The following is a 13,154-nucleotide window of genomic DNA, read 5'->3' as shown; positions in this document are numbered from 1 at the left end:
TTGCGTTACCATAGCAACGAACAATAACTCATTAGAAGTGTCAGTGTGAAGTTTGAGGTCAAAAAAGTAAACCAGACTTACGCAATAAATTAAAAGAAAGAAGATTTCCACTGAAATTGTGAAAATCGAAAAATTGAAATATTGAGCCATCATCAAGTACCTGTATTTAAAAGGGTTGAGGGTTGAGCAGATTTACGAAGATATGCTTAATACCCTTGGTGATCAATATCCTCCGTACGACACCGTGAAAAATTGGACTGCAAGCTTCAAAAGAGGTAAATATTCCATTGAAGAAGATGACCGATCGGGAAGCCAAGTTTCTGTGTCAGTCCACGAAAATATCGATGCAGCTCATGACATGATTTTATCAGACCGTCGAATTGGGCTAAAACGGATATCTGTAGCACTGAATATTTCATACGAACGCGACCATCATATAGTTCACGTCAATTCGGACATGAGAAAACTTGCTGAAAAATGGATCTCCAAATGTTTGAATGTTGACCAAAAGCGTGCAAGGGTAGAAGTATCGCGTTCGATCTGTGCTCGATTTAAAAACGATGTAGACTTCTTAAACAGAATTGTAACTATGGATGAGACTTGGGTACATTTCTACGATCCAGAAACAAAGCAACAATCGATGGAATGGCGACACTCTGGTTCTCCAAGACCTAAGAAGTTTCGTGTCCAAAAATCTGCTGGAAAAGTTCTTGCTTCGGTTTTTTGGGATTGCCATGGAGTAATCATGATTGATGTTTTGAATGAGGGTACAACAATAACCGTCGATTACTATTCGACATTACTGACCACTCTAAGGGAAAAAATTAAAGGGAAAAGACGCGGAAGGCTATCCAAAAGTGTTTTGTTTTTGCAGGACAACATCCCTGATGCACACAAATCTCATGTTGCCACGCAAAAACTCATGATTTAGGGTTTGAATTACTAGAACCCCTTATTCACCAGATTTGGCTCCATCCGACTATCATCTCTTTCCTCAACTGAAAAAAAGTTTGAGAGGTCGGGAATTTTCTTCCAACGATGAGGTAATAAAAGCTGTGGAGGTCTGGTTTGCAGAGCAAGAAGAAACATATTTTTTGAAAGGTTTAGAGACGTTGCCGGTTAGCTGTTATGAATATATCCAATTAGGAGGAGAATTTGTTGAGTAATAAAATATTTTGACATTGAAATTTTGTTTATTGTTTCTATAGTAGGCTAAGAATTTTTCAATATATCCTCGTATCCTCTGGAGCACAAACTATAATGAACTGACTGCCTCAAATCTCACTCTCTCCATTTGTCATCAATTTATTCGAAGACGTTTCCCTTCAATTTCAGATGAACTTTAAGGATTCTTGTACATACTTGGGCGTGTCAGATTTTCATACTGATGATTAATCTCGGTGTTGCAGACATGTTGACCCATTAATCTGACACTAATCAGGGGGAGTTTTCTTAATCTGACAGTTTAAAGATGATTAAAACGCTTTTTTTTCAATCAAATATCTCCCATCCTTTACCTCTAATCGTTTTTGTATTCATTATGAACGTTGCAGAAAATAAAATTCTGTACAGCTTTTGTCTGAAGCAATTTCACATACTTTTAACCTTTTTTGAGCTGGAGGGTGATGAGGTCGAGGAGCTTAGCCACACATGCGAAAGGACAAGGTCACTGTAGAATCCCAGTCTAAGGTACATTCATCGCCATATATCTCAAATACGTTTGGACGTAAAGTGGAGAGTGGAGATAATCCAAAAAGACTGATATTTGTGACTTTTATGACTAACCTATATTGTTCGGCTTGCTGATACTGTCAAATTAAATTTTTTCCGTTATTATTGAATCGTAAGCATCAAAATGAGAAAAAATCCACCGCGCTCGAGAATGAACACGTGAAGTTTGGAAAAATAACAGTTAATTGTAAAACAAAACAACTTTCGAAGAGGAGGAATTGTTTAGCGTCATTCTCAAATTCTGAGATTGTTACCTTCTGGTTGAAAAAGAATTTCGGGGTGTTCAATATGCTGAAGATAACCTGCCGCCCTACGCAAAAGAAACATCCATATTACTTATGCCGCACTGCTCTAGTTCTACACAACACAACGGCCAGTTTGACGATTTCACACTTGAGAAAATTCAACATGATCCACTGCACAACAGGTTCCAGTTTACGTTCACCCCATTGAATGATAAATCTAATCGGTAGAAAATGTTTTGTGAGTTCAAGATGCCCATTTTCCTATATAACACGACACGAAACATAAGAAGAAGATTTGATTAAAATGAACATTTATCGATTTCATTAATCGTATTATATTCATGGAAATAATTTACTTAATTCAAATAATGACAACATATCATCCTCACATGATATTCAAACCTACTCTTACATGACTGGAAACCAGATCAATCTTCTGCTAAAAGTGTGTTTGAATTTTGGCCAATTTTCAATTTGACAAATGTTAAAAAGAACGGCAAAATTATCAAGGAATAGAATTTAAAATCCATCAAGTTAACGCGAGTAGTAAATTTAAAGAAAACAGGACACGAACACAGAGACAAACATATATCTGGTGGATGATGAAATTATTTTCCAATAAATCAAAATTCAACTGGCTGACACATTGCCCATCTCGGCCATGTAACGACAAAGATATCTCTATCTATACACAAAATGACGTCAACATGGCTGTCATTAATTATGAGCAGCGCTATCATGAGCTCCTCTTTTCTCCTAAAACTAGAATAATGGACAATCGATGGAATACATCTGGCGGCAAAGCCAATAAATAAATACTATCAGGGTTCTACTTTAATGGTTTCTGATAGCGAATATTTATCTTGAAGCACATGATCAGGCCATGTCCCTTTAATTACATCCCACGCACATTGTTAATGGAAGCATTGATTTTATGTTGTCGGAAAATTCTGTGATAAACGATGTATTATTTGTTCGTTATTGATGAGTGTGTGACTGAAAAATATTTCTGATTTAGGAGAAAACATTTAGTCACAGAACATCAACCTTCAAAGTCCCATAGCCTACTTGAATTCTTCAAGACCGAAAAATCCTGAAAAAGATGGGTTCAGTTAATAATTCGTCAAGGCCAAACGGTTGCGCCGAGGTGGATGAAATTTTCAGATTTATAACTAGAAGAGTTGCTCTTTCAGATTATGTATCGCATTTCCATCTACGGTGACTTTCATTGAGAGATAAAAGACTCGAAAGTCCTGAAAAATATGGTTTCAGTTAAAAATTCGTCAAGTCCGAACGGTTGCGCAACGAACAGTTGCACCGAGATGGATGAAATTCTCAGATTGATTTCTAGAAGAGTTGCTCCTTCATAATATGTATCACATTTCCATATACGGTTACTTTTCTTGAGAGATAGCTTCATATAGCTCTCAATCCTACTTCCTTCGATATTTCCACTCAAGACTTTTATTGTTCTCACAGGAAATTGATTTATTTGGAGATGAGAAATGCGAATAAAGGGGTAGGTTTTCAAGCTATCTGATACTTCACTCCTAGATATACGAACTTCAGTTTGACAAATATTGGGAAACGTTATTTGTAGGAGATATTTGATATCAGATAACACAAATGGACGATGAAGAATTGATCGTTTTTATTTTTCTGGTTCTCTGAATGGGATTTTTATAAATATCAGTGATTCAACTTTGAAAATCTGGTTACTAAATATCCAAAAATTCTCTTTCAAAGCAATAGAAAAAGTTCAAGTTTCAACTTCGAATAAAAGCGATACTGAATTTTATCCTGAAGGGGAATCGTTGAATATTCACATACAGGGTGCTTTCTAAAGTGAGTCTTTTTGACAGAAGGTAGAACTCATCAAAATAAGTCGTTTAACCAAAATTTGTCTTTTTAAAATATCCAAGATGAGATACAACACTAGAATTTCGACAACATTTCATTGAATTTTACTGTGGAAGGTTACTGCGGCATCGCAAAAACGAAACAAAACATAAACATATGACTGGACAATGAATGGTTCAGATTAAATGCATCACTTCACTTTTGAGAGAATAATGATTGTTGTATCGTGCAATTTAGGGTGAAAAAAATGTAGAAAATCGAGGCAGTTTCTTGAAAGTGCTTATGGCTTATGTTAGTTATGTTGGTGATGTTTCCCCATTTCATCCCATTTTTACAACGATTGTTGGAATGTTTGAACAAGAAGATTTTGATGCCCATTGAGAAAAAATTCGTGAATAATTTAGACGAATTTTATTTGTGAGATTTTGCAGTATTATTCTATTTTTTACAGTTGTGCATCCTAAGCCTCTTCTGTCAGTTGGTATCGAAGTGAGCCATTTCATAAAATCGTGTAAGTTACTGAAAAATAATAAGAACAATTCGGCAATCCTAAGTTTTCATTTTCATTACCACGTGAATATCGAACGAGTCAATATCCTGAACGAAACCATATGGTCGAATCAGGAGATAAGTTTTACCCACTGCTTTGCTATAATTCAGCTAACAAACGATCTAGGGTCGTATTAGGATCCATTTCTGTAATCATTTTCAATTTTTTTTTCAATTTTGTCATTTTGAAAGTTTTCTATAGGTGATTTTTGGTGAAAGGCTTCATTTAGATCAGTTCTACCTTCTGTTGAAAAAAAACCTTACCTTCAAATACGCCCTGTAAATCGCAAATACTATTTTCATCGGAATTGCTAGAATAATATTGATACTTCACATTTAAAAGTAGAAGCAATAAGACTCAAATATGGTCAATTTTCCTCAAGAAGAATGTAGCTTGATACTGGTAAAAAAATTTTGACAATCGGTCCAGATGATCCAGAAAAAAATTCCTACAAACTCAAAAATCACATTCTCCCAAACTAACCAACTTTAGCTCTTTATAGTAATAGTATAGATTGATTAATCATTTTAATTATAGTCCATTCACAACCTATAGTGAAAATAACTGTTTAAGTAAAAAAAAATACGTTTACCCCAGCTACCCCTATAAGCAACCCCGAATGATAGTAGCGGTGCCTTGCCAAATTAATAACTCTGTTAATTTGTGTTTTCTTTTCGGGGAGAAGATAAGGTGAAAATACGATGAAATAACAAAAGTTAATTAAAATTTCGTTAGAGCAGGTTCTCGCTCTGATCTGCGGGCACAGAGGAGAAGAGAATTAACGAAGATATTTTCAATTAAACGGTAGAGTGGTTTGGAAAATAAATTACTAAATACGCGATTCACTACAAAGAGTTGTCAGCCGAAGGATTCTGTTTCAGATATCCAAATATAGTGTTTCTCGGTTTATGTTCGTTCACTTCGGGGAGTGAGATCGGTATAATCTGCGAGAAATTTTGGCTACTGGATCTAGCTTCAGAGTTTCAGGGAAGAGGAAGGTTTTGTGGATGTAAAACATCTTGGATAATAGAAAAGGAATGAAAAAAACAGATTTCAACAGCAACAGAAGTCACTGGAAACTCTCACTTCCATAGAAATATGACTTTATTTACGAAACCATGACGTTTTCGTATTAGTTGGGGAGCCGACAATGCTAAATTGGGATTTACTCGAGCGTCGTGGAGACCCAGTGGATTTTGAAGATTAGATGGTAGAAAGAAAAAAAGGTTCTATGATGTATGCACTTTAAGCGGTGGGATGTTTTCTAAATCTGACAGTTTGAAGATGATTACAAGGTATTTTTTCGGAATATCTCCCTTCCTGTACCTCTAATCGTTTCTGTTTTCATTAGGAAAGTCGTAGATAATAATATTCTATACAATTTTTGTCTGAAGCAATTTTGCCTACTCTCAACCGTTTTCGAGTTAGAGGGCGATAAGGGCGAGGAGGTTAGCCACTCATGCGAAAGGCCAAGGTCACTGTAGAAACTCAGTCTAATGTACATTCATCGTCATATATCGCGAAAACATTTAAACGCTTCGGACAAAATTTGTAGAAAATGTTATTGCCTACAACTTTTATAATGAATGCGAAAACAATTTGAAGTCCAGGAGAGGACATAATTCAAAAAAACTGATTTCTGTGTACTTTATGGCCAATTTTTATTGTTTCGGCTTCCTGAAACTGCTAGATTATATTTTTTCGGTAATTCTTGAATCATTAGCTTCAAATTAAGAAAAAAATCCACCGCGCTCGAGAATGTACACGTGACGTTTTTTTTTGCAAGTTTGGCGCCCTCCCACACATTTTCGTCACGCTTAAATTGTCAGATTAAGAGAGTATATATTTTTCAACATGTAATTAACCACATACATCTTAATCTGACACGCTCGAGTATGTACAATCATCGTTTTTGTTTACTTATATTAATAAATCCCGAATTTCCCTCTTGGGATTACAAACTATTAGATGCGTATTTCGATTTCATCTGAAAATATCAGATAATAAGTAGGGTTTTTCATTTGAGAGAATCAACTTATTGTCGTTTTTGTATCGAGTGAAAAAGCCACATCCTGTATATCACAAACCCAGTTTTCTGTAAGTACAAGAAACTCATCATCAGGATCGCAGTGACCGATTTTTAAAATTTTATCTTCCAAAAATATAAAATGTCTTTACTACAACACAAAAATCCAAATTTTCAGAACAGTCTTATGATCCGCTCTCTGTAAACGTTCTTCCATAGGCCACTCACCTTGGAACACCCTGTGTATTCACTCCGATATGTGCAATTTTTCATTCCTAGAATTTCTATCATCAACCATTCATTCATTTTGCAAAAAATCTGAGCTGACCAAATTAGCTGAACTGATGTTAAATTGAATGTAGTGTAAATAATGAAGTAAATAATTTTCGAAAAATTTCAGGCACTATGAGCAGCGTAATGGTAAATTGGAAGCTTCTTACAATGCTCTGCATCATTGAAATACTATCAAAAAATAAAATACCTCGAAATATCTCGTAGATACGTGAATGTTTTCTTCCCTATTATAAAGAGTTGAGAAACCTAACCAGTAAAAATAAACCTGCCATCTCCTCGTTAAATTCTCGAACCCTCTTATAGAAGGACAATTGAATTCGACTCCATGGGTTCTTCACAGAATTGAATTCTTTTATACGGAACAGATACTCCAATTAAAATATCGAGTTCCAAAATAGTCGAAGCTGTAGTGGAGTATGCATTTTTAATTGACCTATAATTGGCGATAAGTTGAAGTGAGAGAATACCTTCTCATTTATTCGCTACCACCCCTCGGAAAGGGTGGGTGTAGATATCAGTTAATTAATCAAGTAACAGAACCAGAGCCAGGTACAGACGCTCAAAGTAAATAATGTCTGGAAGTTGATTAATATTGCAATATTCAGTCTGGATGTTTCTCCTTTTGTTCTCCGAAATGTTTGAACACAATTTCAGCATAAATTTTTTTTCCAACCCTTTTATCGTTCTTTGACGTATATTGCGGGATGAGACTAATGGTATGTAAGTTGAAACAATGATTTTGAAATTAGAAAAAAGCTGTTGCTAAAATAACTCTAGGCATACCTACTCTTCCTGACTGGAAATATTCTTATAAATCTAGCTAATTATTAATTATGCTTCTATTAATGGGTGTGAAAGTAATCATTGTTTGGAAATCACGAATAATAATCTTATACAGGGTGTTTCACGAGTGGTTGGTCTAGACTTGGTCTAGACGTTTAAATTGAAATAATTCGATATTGAGTGGCTCTCTGGTGAACCAAGACCAACCGACAGAAGTCTCGAAGTCGTTCCGCTGGTAATGCTTGGCGTGTACACCCAAGGTTGCCACGGAAAGACCACAGTAACCTTTCCTGTCCTACCCCTGTTTTTCAGTTTAGATTTCCCGTTTACCGCAGACTTCTGTCGCCTGGCTATCTGGTGACGGAAACCAATCGGCAGAGGTCTCGAAAAGGGCTTCTTTTGTACTCTAGGACCCTAATTTCGGAGTGATTTATGGATTTTGGCCTTAATTTTCGATATTATCTGTAACGTGAGAATGAGTGGTCCGATTTTAATTGAATTTTGTGGGTTCGTTGACTTCCAATAACCCTTCAAGATGGCATATGTAATTTTAAAATAATCAGGACAGTGCTAAGAATATTGAGATTAATCTTTCAAATATCAAAATCTATCTCGATATAATTTTTGAGAATACGGTCCTGTTTTCAATTATCTAGTTATTATTTCCATTGCCACCGATATTTTGGAAAGCAAAAACCCTCCTTCAATTATTTTTCATTCTGAGACATCAACACACCAAGTGTTTGAGCAGAATGTATTATTGGACTATCAATTCTTTCGAAATTATCGAATATTACATAGAATAATGGCTAAGAACGATCTAGGAAAATGCATTATTTCGTGAGTTGCATGTTTGCTTTGCAATATGAAGAAGTTCGTATTGCTCAAATATGGATTTTTTGAATTGAATATATGTAAACTGATTTCGAACAAAGATGTCACCCGTCCTTCTGCCTAAGATTCGATAACTTTGAAAGAATTCATAATACACTATTCAAATATAGTTTTTAAATAGCTTATTGAGAACAAAATTCTTCATGTCATCCAGAAAATATAGATTTTGATGTATTGAGTCCTGTATTGCTAATCTGCAAATTGCTAGCACCATCTCGAAGGGCTATTGGAAGTTAACGAGCCCACAAATTCTCCTCAAAATTGTACAACTCGTCCTTATGTTATGGATATCGAAATTTTTAGCCGAAATTCATAAATCACCCTGTATCTCCGAATCTAATGGCTTTTGGGTACAAAAGAAGCAACTTTCATGAAAGGTCTAGATGGCCCTCATTCGCCAACTTCAGTGACTCGTTAATCATTCATTGGAGTTATATTTTAGTAGTGTCACGGGATCGATTTAATTAACGATTATATTCTAATCAAAGCGTTTTCCTTCCGAAGATTATATTACTACATCAACAGAGCCCTCAGTCTGCAATAGCCGTACTAAATGAGGTTGTACGTTGTATAATTATGTTAGTCCATTCTGACTGTCCACGTCAAAGTGGATAATAATGAAGGTTTGGGCTCATGTTATTGCCAAATAAAGTGTGTAATTTGTGCAGCAGCATTGCACAAATCTGACAAACAGGGAAATGTTGCACTGGCCGTTAGTTCAGGTTTGAGGTGTGAGTAATTAGAACGATCTAGGTTGTACCTAACGACATCAGAGGAAAATTGCTAATTAGTTGTGAAGTGGTTGTCACGCTGAATGAACTGCATACATGATTATTCAGTATACATCAACTAAAACAAGCCAGTTGTTTCAAATATGTAGTCACTTTTTGATAAATCTACTCCAACTTCATCCTCTAGTATCGCAATATACTCTCTTCAGTTCTAGGTAAATATGGATCGAGTTACGAATGATTTCATTGTTTCACACCTTGATTGGAAACTATAAAATTGCCAGGAGAAGGAAGGAACCAAGAGAGAAAATCCTAAATGTATCTGGAACTGAGTTGAAATATGGTATAGCTGCACTCTCTCCGCCATAGAGAACAACTTCTTTTTTAACCATTCTCAACCTTCTTGTCATGTCCTACATCTTCATGGATAAGATACAGAGCATTCAAAATCCGAAACGCTAGCGTAAACAAACTGAATAATGCGAGTGATCAGAGTGCAGCTTATTTAAATATTTTGCACTATTAAAGCTTCTAAGTACAATTTATAAATAAATCAAGGCTTGTCACAGTGTTTATGACTGGCCTCACAAATTTGAATGTAGTAGGACTGGAACTGGAAGGTGAGACGTAGTTGATGCAGAGTCGAGAACCACTGTGATGGGGGATAGAGACTTTGAGTACGCAGTGCAGTATATAGTATAACCGCCTAAACCAATCTACAAGCATAGTCCTCGGAGTTTCTCATCCAAATGTGCATTACATAGCTTGGGAAATCAGCTGCCATACTGTCTTTAACTACTAGGGTTACCACTTCTAATTATCTGACCAGGTCTAGGTTAATTAATAACGTTCAGACAGAACTGATATTACCACTATATTGGGATGCATTGATATTGATCGTTGTAGATATTCAAATGAATTAATTATTGATTAATACTGTCTCCAGACAATTTACTCATTTGGAATCAACGTTTAAGAGCTTTGGGACATGATATAAGGATACATAATTCCTACTTATATAAAAATTAGAAGAGGGTTATCTACTCTAGAAGTATAAATTGAATACCCATTCGAAAAATATGGGTTTCAACGGTTTTAAGGAACTATATTCATCTGAATTTTTATAAGAAACTGTTTGTTGTTTTGAATAGACCTAGTTTTTTTGTCTTTCATCTTCATTGCTCAATTCTTCATACAATGAGCTGAAGCCAATCAAAAATTTTTTCTAAATTTTACTATTCTATGTTTCATAGGCTTCTAAAGACCCCAGTGTTTGGAATCTAGTCAAGATCAAGCGACTTCAATGAATTGATATCTGGGTAAGGTAAAATTCACTCACGAAAACAGCTAGGAAACGTTCCATTATTACCATAATAAGAACAGTGATGCAAAAAATTGCATCAATAGATTATTCCGTATCCCTTTTCCTACCATTGGCCAAAGAAAATCCTCTCAAATCTTCCGCTTTGACGTCAGCGTGACATGTTCCAGAGGAGGAATACAGTAACCATTTGGAGAAATTCCCAAGCATTTCATGCGAAACTTATTTTTATACGCTCTGAATAAATTGAGAGAGAGAAGGATAAAATAGGATATATTCAAGAGAAAGAATATTTTGTGGGTGTGAAAAATAAAGAAATATTTTTAGGGAGACTAGTTTATATCTTTGTTAATCATCATTCAAGAACAGTACTAATTCATGATTTACTCTCGTAATTTTCATGTAAAGATTGACTCAAAAATTACAAAATAATATTTCAAACTCCTAGCGTGATACTTTCTTATTTTCAAGTAGTTCGTAATTAAACTATGATTGCTAATAAAAGAAATCAGATTCTCTACTGTGACAGTCACTCTATTCACCTATGGTCTATAACTCTAATAAATGAAATTGGGGCGTCTGTCTAATACTAAAATATCTGCCTTTTTTGGAGTGGAGTGGAGTGGAGTGGAGTGGAGTGGAGTGGAGTGGAGTGGAGTGGAGTGGAGTGGAGTGGAGTGGAGTGGAGTGGAGTGGAGTGGAGTGGAGTGGAGTGGAGTGGAGTGGAGTGGAGTGGAGTGGAGTGGAGTGGAGTGGAGTGGAGTGGAGTGGAGTGGAGTGGAGTGGAGTGGAGTGGAGTGGAGTGGAGTGGAGTGGAGTGGAGTGGAGTGGAGTGGAGTGGAGTGGAGTGGAGTGGAGTGGAGTGGAGTGGAGTGGAGTGGAGTGGAGTGGAGTGGAGTGGAGTGGAGTGGAGCGGAATGGAGTGGAGTGCACTGGAGTGGAGTGGAATATGGTTAAAGTTGGGTAAAGTAAGTTGAGAAAAATTAATTTAAGATAATTCGTCCTGCTAACGACATTCCATCTTCTATAGGTCAAGCAACTTGAAGAATCGGAAATTTCTAGTTTGAAAAAAAAAAACAAATTCAGTACTCCTGCCTTAGCTAAAGGAGTATCGAGAAATTCAACAGTTATATTTTCAGATTCTTCCGAATGTATTTGCATTATTATAAGTTAGTTTCCAAGCTTTGTGATAACTTCGTTGATTGTTCCTATTTTCGAAAAGGCTGAGCTTTCTCGCATTGAAAATAAATTCAATTCACATTACTCATTGATAGCAATTCTTTTAATCATTCCATAAATTGGGCAATGGGAGCTGCTGTTCGTTTAAATTTTGACATTTCCAAATGTATACCTGTAATGGCTTATTGTTTATATTTTTATGATAGTTTCAGTGGGTTCCTCACTTGCTCCATTATATTTTGCATCTTATTATAATATGGTAAATGGTTCAGGACACAGACATGGATTCGTTCATTTCTAGTGTGAATTCAGTTGCCTGTGGTACACTCAGTAAGTTAGTTGATTCTGTTATAATTGGATATTATTGTATATAACTAATGTATGAGTGTGTGTAATATTATTGTTTATAACTTTTCATGATGAATAAATTTGATTTGAAATTTGAATTTGTTTTATTGCTTATTGGTATGTTTATCTATGGTTTTCGTGATTGATATTTTCTTAATTAGACAATTTTATTGCTTGGCTAATCCTTTATTTTTTCGCTAGTAGAGTCATGTCTTAGTATTTATAATGTAGTCAGTTTATATCTCTATTGAAGAGATTTGGATATTGAAATTGGATATTTGATTGAGATTTTCGAATCTGCAGAGGATGAATCACACATAGAAATGCCTCTCAAATGTTAAATTAGTGTAATGTTTTCTTGGCAAAGATTTCACAGTTTCGGGAGAATAAGCGTTCGAATTCGTGTAAAACACCTCAGCACCAATAGTAAACGTTAATTTTTCTCTATATTCACGTCACTTGAGCAAATACGTTGATACCCTCACGTGTAGTGGCCCAAATAGACTCCCAATCTACGCGGAGGTTATCAACCGGATTTTCGCGACCTTTGCTTGTAGCATAATATCGATTGGTGCGCGCTGAAGTAGCACGTGGTCATTCGAATCTCGAAAATCTCTCACGAATTTCCCGGCCTGGAAAAAATTCCAAAAAGCACGAACCTGTGACACTGAGAAGCGACATCATGCGGTAGGGGTAGACTGGACGTGGTCCTCAGCTAGGTCCAATTTACCGCCGCGTTTCAAGCACTCACAGACACCACCAGAAGGATCAACGGATGTCGCCCTGTTGGGACGACGAACTTGCGACAGGACATATCCAGGTCGGCACTTGTTTCACAGCACGTGACGGCACAGGATCTTACGAGTAACTGGCGAGGACGCCATGATGCTACGTAGTCGGTTTTTCCTAACCGATGCGCAGTGAAAACCGTGCCTCCGGACTTTCGAGGGGTTTGAAGCTCGAGGTGGAAAGCTACTTGGGAAAGCTGCAATGCGAGGGCGTTGGTTATCGTGGGGATTTTCCGGATACCCTTCGGTTGGTGCGCTGCATCGTGTGATCAGAGATACGGTCCGAGATTCATCGGAGAGTAGCTCTACTGAGGGATATCTTAATGTAAATCTCTTAATTGTCTTCGTCGAACCCTATCAACGATCCTCGAATAATCGAAAAAGAGTATAGGTATTATTCAACC

The 13,154-nt window shown here is 36.3% G+C and overlaps 1 protein-coding gene across 1 annotated transcript in view; it reads right to left on the bottom strand.

The window, feature by feature from the left end:
* Positions 1-12,831, bottom strand: part of LOC123318509 — a 69,169-nt gene extending 56,338 nt beyond the window's left edge. Inside the window, exon 1 of the mRNA XM_044905143.1 lies at positions 12,622-12,831. The gene's annotated coding sequence lies outside the window, so the exon portion shown is untranslated. The remainder of the gene's footprint in view (positions 1-12,621) is intronic.
* Between the last annotated feature and the right edge of the window lie 323 nt (positions 12,832-13,154).

Source organism: Coccinella septempunctata, chromosome 8 (assembly GCF_907165205.1).
Source record: "Coccinella septempunctata chromosome 8, icCocSept1.1, whole genome shotgun sequence".
Lineage (NCBI taxonomy): Eukaryota > Metazoa > Arthropoda > Insecta > Coleoptera > Coccinellidae > Coccinella > Coccinella septempunctata.
This window is presented reverse-complemented; position numbering and strand designations above follow the sequence as displayed.